Raw genomic sequence first — 8,786 nt, forward strand, 5'->3', positions numbered from 1 at the left:
TGAATTCTGTGTTTTCTATGAAATGCGTAGTTACCAAATCTCTGCAACTTTGGCTGGCAGAGCGTAGTTCATTGCCCAAGGTTAGCAGGAAACCCTATGGATGACCGAGACTGCGAAAATAATAGCATGTGTATGCTATAAGGATGCTTACATGAGTACTAAATGCAGAGCCCTGCAACATGCCACTTTACTGTGTGATGAATGACTGTCTTCTTCTGATGTCTCAATGCCTCTGGTAAGCTCTCATGTAGTTCTCTCAGAAAATGTTAAAGCTATTGTTCATTGCATATGTCTGTGGTAGGCCGAGTGGTGAATTATTTGCCATTCTTTGACTGTCACCAGGCAAACATGACTGTGTCCTTGATTATCTGTCTGTGCTTTTTATGTATATCACTTGGCACATTTCAGATATATAGTGATTAACAACAAGTAAGTTCTCTCAGTTGAAGTAGTCTTTTTTACATAGTTAGCCCAATGTACAGTTTATCTTCAATTCAATTTCTTACTCTGAAGAATCAGACCATTGTAGTCACGAAGCCTGAGGAAACTACCTCCTTATGTTCTACGGTTGTGTCTTAGGCAGTCTCATAATATCTTGGGAAGCAACTGCCAGCACAGAAATCTATCATACATTTCCAGACATTATGTTACCTTAAACTTACTTAGAGAACCTGTAAGTTCTGCACCTTTCTCGGCCAGTGGGAATTTGCCACCATTTTCAAATGGAGCATTTGACATCAAAAGACATCAATAATTACATTTGATGTGCAGTCAATAAAGCAAGTGTTGGTGAAGTTTTAAAAGTTTATTCTCTCATTTAGTGATTAACCTGATATTTTTGTTCTTTTATGCAAATTAGTGGCATATCAAATACATAAATAATAAGAAAAAAGTTGGTTAAAACAAGTATAGAAAATAAAACAGCGTGTTCCGTTCAGAGAATTGTCAAGGGGAGCGGCCGTCCTGTCCTGGACACGAACGGCCGCTCCCCTTGCCTCCTCCTGCGCAGACGTGGTATTGTAGCGCCTGACTCTGCTGCGCTTTCACCACCACGCTGATATTGTAGCGCTTGTCTCTGCATTTTGGATCGTAGCGCTTGTGTGCAAAGTATTTCTCTTCTAGGAGCGATTGTGTGCTCTGGGGTAACAATTGAAATTGGCTGCATTATCATTGCCCTTGAGATCGCTAGCGCGCACATCCTGCCTGTGTTTGCATAAGAGATAAGAATATTTAAAGTGCGTCCGTTTAGTCTGCTACATACCTTGTTGTTATTGCTGCCCTGTTGTTGTTTCTGCCATTTGGTTTAGCTTCCCCTGGCCCTTCCCCCACCTCGCTCCCGCCTCCCGGCAGACCCTCCCACCCACGGAAACCACTAGCCGTCCTCGCACCCTCCTTGGAGCTGTGACCGTCCTGTCCTGGACATGAACGGCCGCTCCCCTTGCCTCCTCCTGCGCAGACGTGGTATTGTAGCACCTGACTCTGCTGCCCTTTCACCACCACACTGATATTGTAGCGCTTGTCTCTGCATTTTGGATCGTAGCGCTTGTGTGCAAAGTATTTCTCTTCTAGGAGCGATTGTGTGCTCTGGGGTAACAATTGAAATTGGCTGCATTATCATTGCCCTTGAGATCGCTAGCGCGCACATCCTGCCTGTGTTTGCATAAGAGATAAGAATATTTAAAGTGCATCCGTTTAGTCTGCTGCATACCTTGTTGTTATTGCTGCCCTGTTGTTGTTTCTGCCATTTGGTTTAGCTTCCCCTGGCCCTTCCCCCACCTCGCTCCCGCCTCCCGGCAGACCCTCCCACGCTCCGCCCCCTCCACTATCCATTAATGCCAGATGTCCCAACGCGCAGCGTCCACGCGCTACGGCCGCGCCGAAGGTGCGCCAAAGGTAAGCCCGTCTACGCCCGTCCGCGCCTGGACCGCGCCCAGCGCCAGACCCCCTGGCCCCCGTACCATCCGCCCCTCCCGCATTACATACGACTCCTCCACCCTCTTAGCCCTAAACCCCGGCCGTCTCCCCAACTGCGTCCAAGCCGCTCCTGGACACACCCATGGACCCTTCTCCTGCAACTCCTGCAAGTTCGACGGCAACAAGAACTATTCCTCATCCACGAACACACAACAGATATCAGACACCAACCACCTAAAATGCATCCTGCTCAACACCCGCTCAGTCCATAGACACGCCATTGACCTCTGGAACCTACTAGACACCATTTCTCCCGACGTCGCCTTCCTAACAGAAACATGGATGAACGCCTCATCAGCCCCTGACATCACCATTGCCATCCCGGAAGGATACAAGATCATCCGTAAGGACCGCACCGACCAAACTGGAGGAGGAATCGCTATCGTCTACAAGAACTCCATCCGCATCTCAACCAGCTCAGACGTCAATCTCACTAGCGCCGAACACCTTCACTTCCAGATCCACACCGACCCCAAGACCACACTCAGAGGCACCCTCCTCTACCGACCTCCAGGATCCCGTGCACAATTCAGCGACGTCATCACTGACTTCATCACTCCACATGCCCTCCCCTCCGAGGAATACATTCTACTGGGAGACCTCAATTTTAATCTGGAAAAGAGCAATGACAGCAACGCCACCACCCTTCTGGACAATCTCGCCAACATAGGACTCAAACAACTTGTCACTACCCCACCCACATTGCAGGTCACACGCTCGACCCCATCTTCACCTCCAGCAAACATGTCTCCTTCAGTCACACCACAACTCTACAGTGGACGGACCACAGCTGCGTTCACTTTATCTACAATAAGGCCACAACTCACAACCATCCTCTACCTTCTCTGCGAAGAAACTGGAACAAAATCACCACGAACCAGATCTCCTCATCGCTTCTTCAAAAACCCCCTGTCCACTCCTCAAACCCCGACCAAGCAGCCATTAACCTCACCCAATGGCTATCCAACAGCGCCGACATCCTAGCTCCATTGAAAAAACGCCAAATCAAACTAGGCAGCAAAAACGCCTCCTGGTTCAACGATGATCTTAAGAAATCGAAGAAACTCTGTCGCTCCTTCGAGAAGGCCTGGAAAAAAGATCCAAACACCAACACCAGGGACGCCTTCAAAAACGCCACCCGCATACACCACCAACTTATCCGATCTGCCAAGAAAGCCGCTTTCAAAGACCGACTAGAGAACAACGCCCACAACAGCAAGGAATTATTCAACATTGTCAAAGAGTTCACCAACCCCTCAGCCAACTCCAATGACATCACCCCCTCTCAAGCCCTCTGCGACTCCCTAGCTTCGTTCTTCCACAACAAAATCGCAGACATCCACAACAGCTTCGACAACCAATCCGGAGTCCAACCCACCCAACATTCTGCAGGACCTTCACCCCCCTTGAACATCCTTAATGAATGGAACCCAATCTCCACTGAGGACACCATCCGCCTGATGAACTCCATCCACTCAGGATCCCCCACAGACCCATGCCCTCACCACATCTTCAACAAAGCAGATTCCATCATAGCACCACACCTCCGAGACGTCATCAACTGCTCCCTCAACTCCGCCACCTTCCCAGAAAGCTGGAAACACGCCGAACTTAGCGCTCTTCTGAAAAAACCCACAGCTGACCCCACCGAACTCAAAAACTACCGCCCCATCTCGCTCCTTCCATTCCCGGCCAAAGTCATCGAGAAAGCTGTCAACAACCAGCTCGCCGCCTTCCTCGAAACCAACAAATCCCTCGACCCCTCACAGTCCGGCTTCCGAGCCAAACACAGCACAGAGACCGCCCTCATCGCAGCAACAGACGACATTCGAACTCTACTGGACAATGGAGACACAGTCGCCCTCATCCTCCTTGACCTCTCCGCAGCCTTCGACACAGTCTGACATCGCACCCTTCTACAGCGCCTTAGAAACATCGGAATCCAAGGAAAAGCACTGGATTGGATCACCTCGTTCCTCACTGGAAGAACCCAAAGAGTCCGCCTCCCACCATTCCACTCAGAGGCCACTGAAGTCATCTGCGGCGTACCACAAGGGTCCTCACTCAGTCCCACCCTCTTCAACGTATACATGAGCCCCCTCGCGGCCATCGCACGCCAACACAACCTCAACATCATCTCCTACGCTGATGACACTCAACTGATCCTATCACTCACCAAAGACCCTAACACCGCCAAAACCAACCTTCATGAAGGAATGAAAGATGTAGCCGAGTGGATGAAGCACAGCCGTCTGAAACTTAACTCAGACAAAACAGAAGTCCTTATCTTAGGTACCTCCCCCTCCGCCTGGGATGACTCTTGGTGGCCAGAGGCCCTTGGAAAAGCACCCATCCCGACGGACCACGCACGGAACTTGGGCGTCATCCTGGACTCCTCACTCTCGATGACCAGACAGGTCAGCGCCGTCTCATCATCTTGCTTCAACACTCTTCGCATGCTCAAAAAAACTTTTCGCTGGATCCCCACTGAAACCAGAAAAACGGTCACCCATGCACTGGTTACAAGCCGCCTGGACTACGGAAACACCCTATACGCCGGCATCACTGCAAAACTCCAGAAAAAACTCCAACGCATCCAGAACGCATCAGCCAGACTCATACTAGACATCCCGCGTAAAGACCACATCTCCAGTCACCTGAAAAACCTCCACTGGCTCCCCGTCAATAAGAGGATTACCTTCCGTCTCCTGACCCACGCACACAAAGCACTCTACGATATTGGACCCAAATGCCTCAACACACGTCTCTCCTTCTACACCCCCCCGCCAGCTGCGATCTTCCAACCTAGCCCTTGCTGCCGTACCTCGCATCAACAAAACCACCATGGGAGGTAGATCCTTCTCCTACCTGGCAGCTAAGACCTGGAACTCACTTCCCACTCACCTTCGCCTCACTCAGAACCACCTAGCATTCAGAAAACTACTTAAAACTTGGATATTCGACAGGTAATTCCCCACCCTCCTCAAGCGCCTGAGACCCTCTGGGTATATAGCGCGCTATACAAATATCTTGACTTGACTTGACTTTCTGGAATTTTTGGGATGCTATTGGCGTGGATTTTTTTTAGCAGAAGTTGTGATTCAGAAAGATGATTGTTTTAGCAGTTGCAGATGTTGCTATTGTGGCATGCAGCTGAATATGGAGTTTACATTTGACATTCTTTCAGTGGATCAAGGGTTGATCTCAGCATCCTCCTGTCTTGAAGGTTTTACATTGGTTACATGACTTTTGTACTGTGGCAGAAAAATGAAGATGTTTGATGCCAGCATTCTTTCGAGTGATAACAAATTTCTCCTCACTTGCCACTTTCTTTTCACGAACCAGTTACTTGAGTGCCATCTAGACTTCTTGTTGGTTAGCACTTAGCAGAAAGGTCTTTTCAACCATGTCAGCAAATTCACAGCGGTGTCTCTGTCTCAGTCTCATCCTCATGCAGGCAATACAAAATAAGAAGGACTCTCCCAAATGTGTACATTCTCATGATTGCCATACATGTAACACATAGCAGTAATACAGTGTGTACACAAATTAGTAGACTGGTCCTAAGATAGACAACAATCCTTCATGAAGAGCTGCTATTGCAAGAAGATTTTAAAAACAGTTGAAATCTTAAAAGTGCCTTGATTTATAGTTTACACAATGGATCTGATGCAATACCCCCACAAAACCACACAGGCCAACATTAAAGAGAATGAGACAACTTGACTAAATGACTTAAAAATATTAACCGTGGCCCACCTGGACTAATCACTGTGGCAGAATATGTTAAATATCATCCTGTAAATTGGCATTCAAGGCCATACACACGCTTCTAAAGCACCTAGTACAATGGCATCTGCAAAATTGTGAAACCAATTGCTTAACTAATTGAGAAACCCTCTATGGCTTACAGCAGACCAGTACTACATGAGCCAACCACATAAACACTACTGAACAAAAACAAAATATCTGGACAAACAAAATCAAGAAAAAGGAGAAAATATACCCTGAGTTCTCAGCACCACACAATTCAGGAACTTCAGCAACAAAAATAATGTATTAACTCTAAAAGTAGAAAAAAGTGACACTGCCGTCCCTCTTTCACACATCAACCCAACAAAGAGAAATATTATGCAAAGCTGCAAAAACATCCAAGTGTGGATGATGATGATGCAGCAAAGAATGCAGACCATAGATGAGTAAAGCTTTTGCTACACTATTCAAAGCTACAATTACAAAGGAATCAACAAACAAAAGAGCTACTTTTGAGCCCATAGCACTCCTTCAATACTACACGTTCATGTAAATGTTTTGGGAAGTGGTGACTATGTATTTACATGATCTAAAACAAATACAGTGCCACAGGTATACTTCTCACCGGGTGAGGTGATAACTAGGACAATTTTATTTTGTCCTTTCCACTATTTCATGATACCATCTTTTGCCCATAGAATAGCAGGGGAGGTAATATGACAGGAAGTTCTTTGTTTGTCTGCAAATGTCCATAGCTAATGATGTACTGGGTAGTATATATCGGTACACCAACAAGATTTCGAGTGTGCAAAGCTAGTAAAACTATGTTTTGGATTGAAAACTATAGTCCCCCAATTCAAAATGGCGGCCGTGTGGAAGGTCCGGTCTTTATCGATCGGGACTAAGAAATGAACAACAGAGCAAAACGCTCGAAAATAAATTGAGCATTAATTGCATTACCCACTCGAGAATAACTAAAACCAATAGAAATGGACGCCGTTAGAATTTAGCGGTAATATTAATAACTGATAAGATCGTAAGGACGAAAATATATATATTATCGTCTTTACATGATAAGAGCCCCATTGGAATACAAATATCCTTATAAAATAAAATAGTATAGAACACAAGCCCAATATATGACTAAAGGGGGAGTCTATAGTTTAAAGTATAAGCACAAAACACACTACAAAATGGCGACCGTGTTGAGGACACCAAACTTCTGAAAACACATCACTGGATCAGAACAAAATTTTGGGTGTGAGCAATTAACCAATTAGGGACAGTATTTAAACCAGTGAGCGGAATAGAGCAAATCACTTCCTAACAACTCGGAAAGGAGGAGAATGCCACGCAGTTCAGCTACCGCTAAAAAGTAAGCAAGAGAGAGGGGGGCTTTACTAAAACTTACACCTGGATAGATAGCAGGCATATATAATATATTTCTTTAAAAGTAGTAAATGTGGACCTTATCTGTTTTTTAGCGTTGACAGCTAATTTTAAAAAAAGCTCCAACAAAGAGATCCTTGATTCCATACTGAGAGAATAAAAGGACGGAATCAAGTACAAAGCAACTCCCTTTACCAGAAAGGTAAGATCTTTATGACAAACAACAAGTACTCTAGTAAGCAAATTAAGATCCAAATAGTCTAAAACATGAATTGTTCTTCAGATGAAGTGGTGAAAGGAGTAGAGAAAGGTAGCTCCCCGAGGCGTCCCTTCCAACCACTCAAGAAAACACGAAAATAGGACCGGTAAGCCTTCTCAAATCTCAATTTGAAATAAATAGTGATGGAGGGTTGCTGGGAATAGGAGAATAACCTTAGAAATGTGCTAAAAAGGCAATTTCCTAGTAAAATATTCTTATTAAAATGTGACCATGGTCGGTCAGCATGGGAATTGGTCCTCTTTTATTTAATGTGAGTGGAGGACTAATGAAACTGCACAACCCTAGAAAATAAATAGTAAAAAGGAAACTGCTTATGCAACAAATATGTTTCTTCTTAATAGGATTGAAGTTGGTCCATTTTTACCTAATCTGAGTGAAGTACCAACAAAATTGACATATAAGGTAAAAATATGTATTATTGTACATCAAATTAGAGAAAATGCACAATAAATATAATAACCTAAAATAAGGTACATTTCCTCCTAGAATAAAGGAAAGGAAAGAAATATGAGCATAAAACATAACCAGGGAAGACCTTACCTGGGTAAGTTGAGAAATACCTATGGGTGGGACTTAATAGCAAAGAATGAACTAAAACCTGTTGGTCCCTTATGTTAATTCTATCAAACGGCCCATTTATGTCTAAAAAATAAAACAAAGACACGTTATACCAGTGAAGAAATACCAAACCAGTCAGGTATTCCCTCTCAGTAATACTAAGATGTGGGAACTTAGTAATGCATACAAAAGAGGAAGTAGATCATGGATTGTTGGGGTTACCAAATATTAGGTGATAAGTTAATATGTTTAGAAATCAAAGTGCAATTGTTGTTTTAATAGGATGGGACCTAATGAAATGTATTGTGATATGTTTTTATAGATATGATTAAACAGTGAACAAGTCCTGAAGAAGGTGCAAGATTAAAAGAGGCACCGAAACGCAGCGTCGACAGTTTGTTACTAAAACAATCTATTGATTAATAAATATGATGTTTTGTATGTTTGTGTAAATAATGTTAAAACAGCATTTTTTAAACATTGAAAGATTTTTACAAAGTGCTGACCTTCAGCAAAGACGAATGTGTATATGGTTTTAAAGCAAAAATTTGTTATTCATATTTTTAAACTTTTCAAATAAATGAATGAAATTTTTAAGAAAAAGTTTTTTTGTGTATACTATGTTCTTCATGGTACTCTTGGGCCCGACATATACTTAGTTGTAAATTTGGCAACCTGTGCAATATTGTAATCCCTCCCATTGATGTAAACGTCCCCTTTGGGATTTTAACACCACCTACGATTTACAAAACTCAGGAGAAGGAGCTCTGTTTTTTTATAAGATAGTACTGGGTAGTACCACACATTTGACACACTTCATGGTACACTGTGC

At 44.1% G+C, this 8,786-nt stretch overlaps 1 long non-coding RNA gene across 1 annotated transcript; it reads left to right on the forward strand.

Annotated features, from left to right (window-relative positions):
• The first annotated feature begins 7,059 nt into the window (after window positions 1–7,059).
• LOC147751348 (uncharacterized) lies at window positions 7,060–8,380 on the forward strand. Its single transcript, XR_015299986.1, has 4 exons — window positions 7,060–7,102; window positions 7,212–7,318; window positions 7,400–7,481; window positions 8,277–8,380. It is a non-coding gene; the product is annotated as an uncharacterized LOC147751348 (long non-coding RNA).
• The last annotated feature ends 406 nt before the right edge of the window (window positions 8,381–8,786 follow it).

Source organism: Lissotriton vulgaris, chromosome 1_1 (assembly GCF_964263255.1).
Source record: "Lissotriton vulgaris chromosome 1_1, aLisVul1.2, whole genome shotgun sequence".
In the NCBI taxonomy this organism is placed as follows: domain Eukaryota; kingdom Metazoa; phylum Chordata; class Amphibia; order Caudata; family Salamandridae; genus Lissotriton; species Lissotriton vulgaris.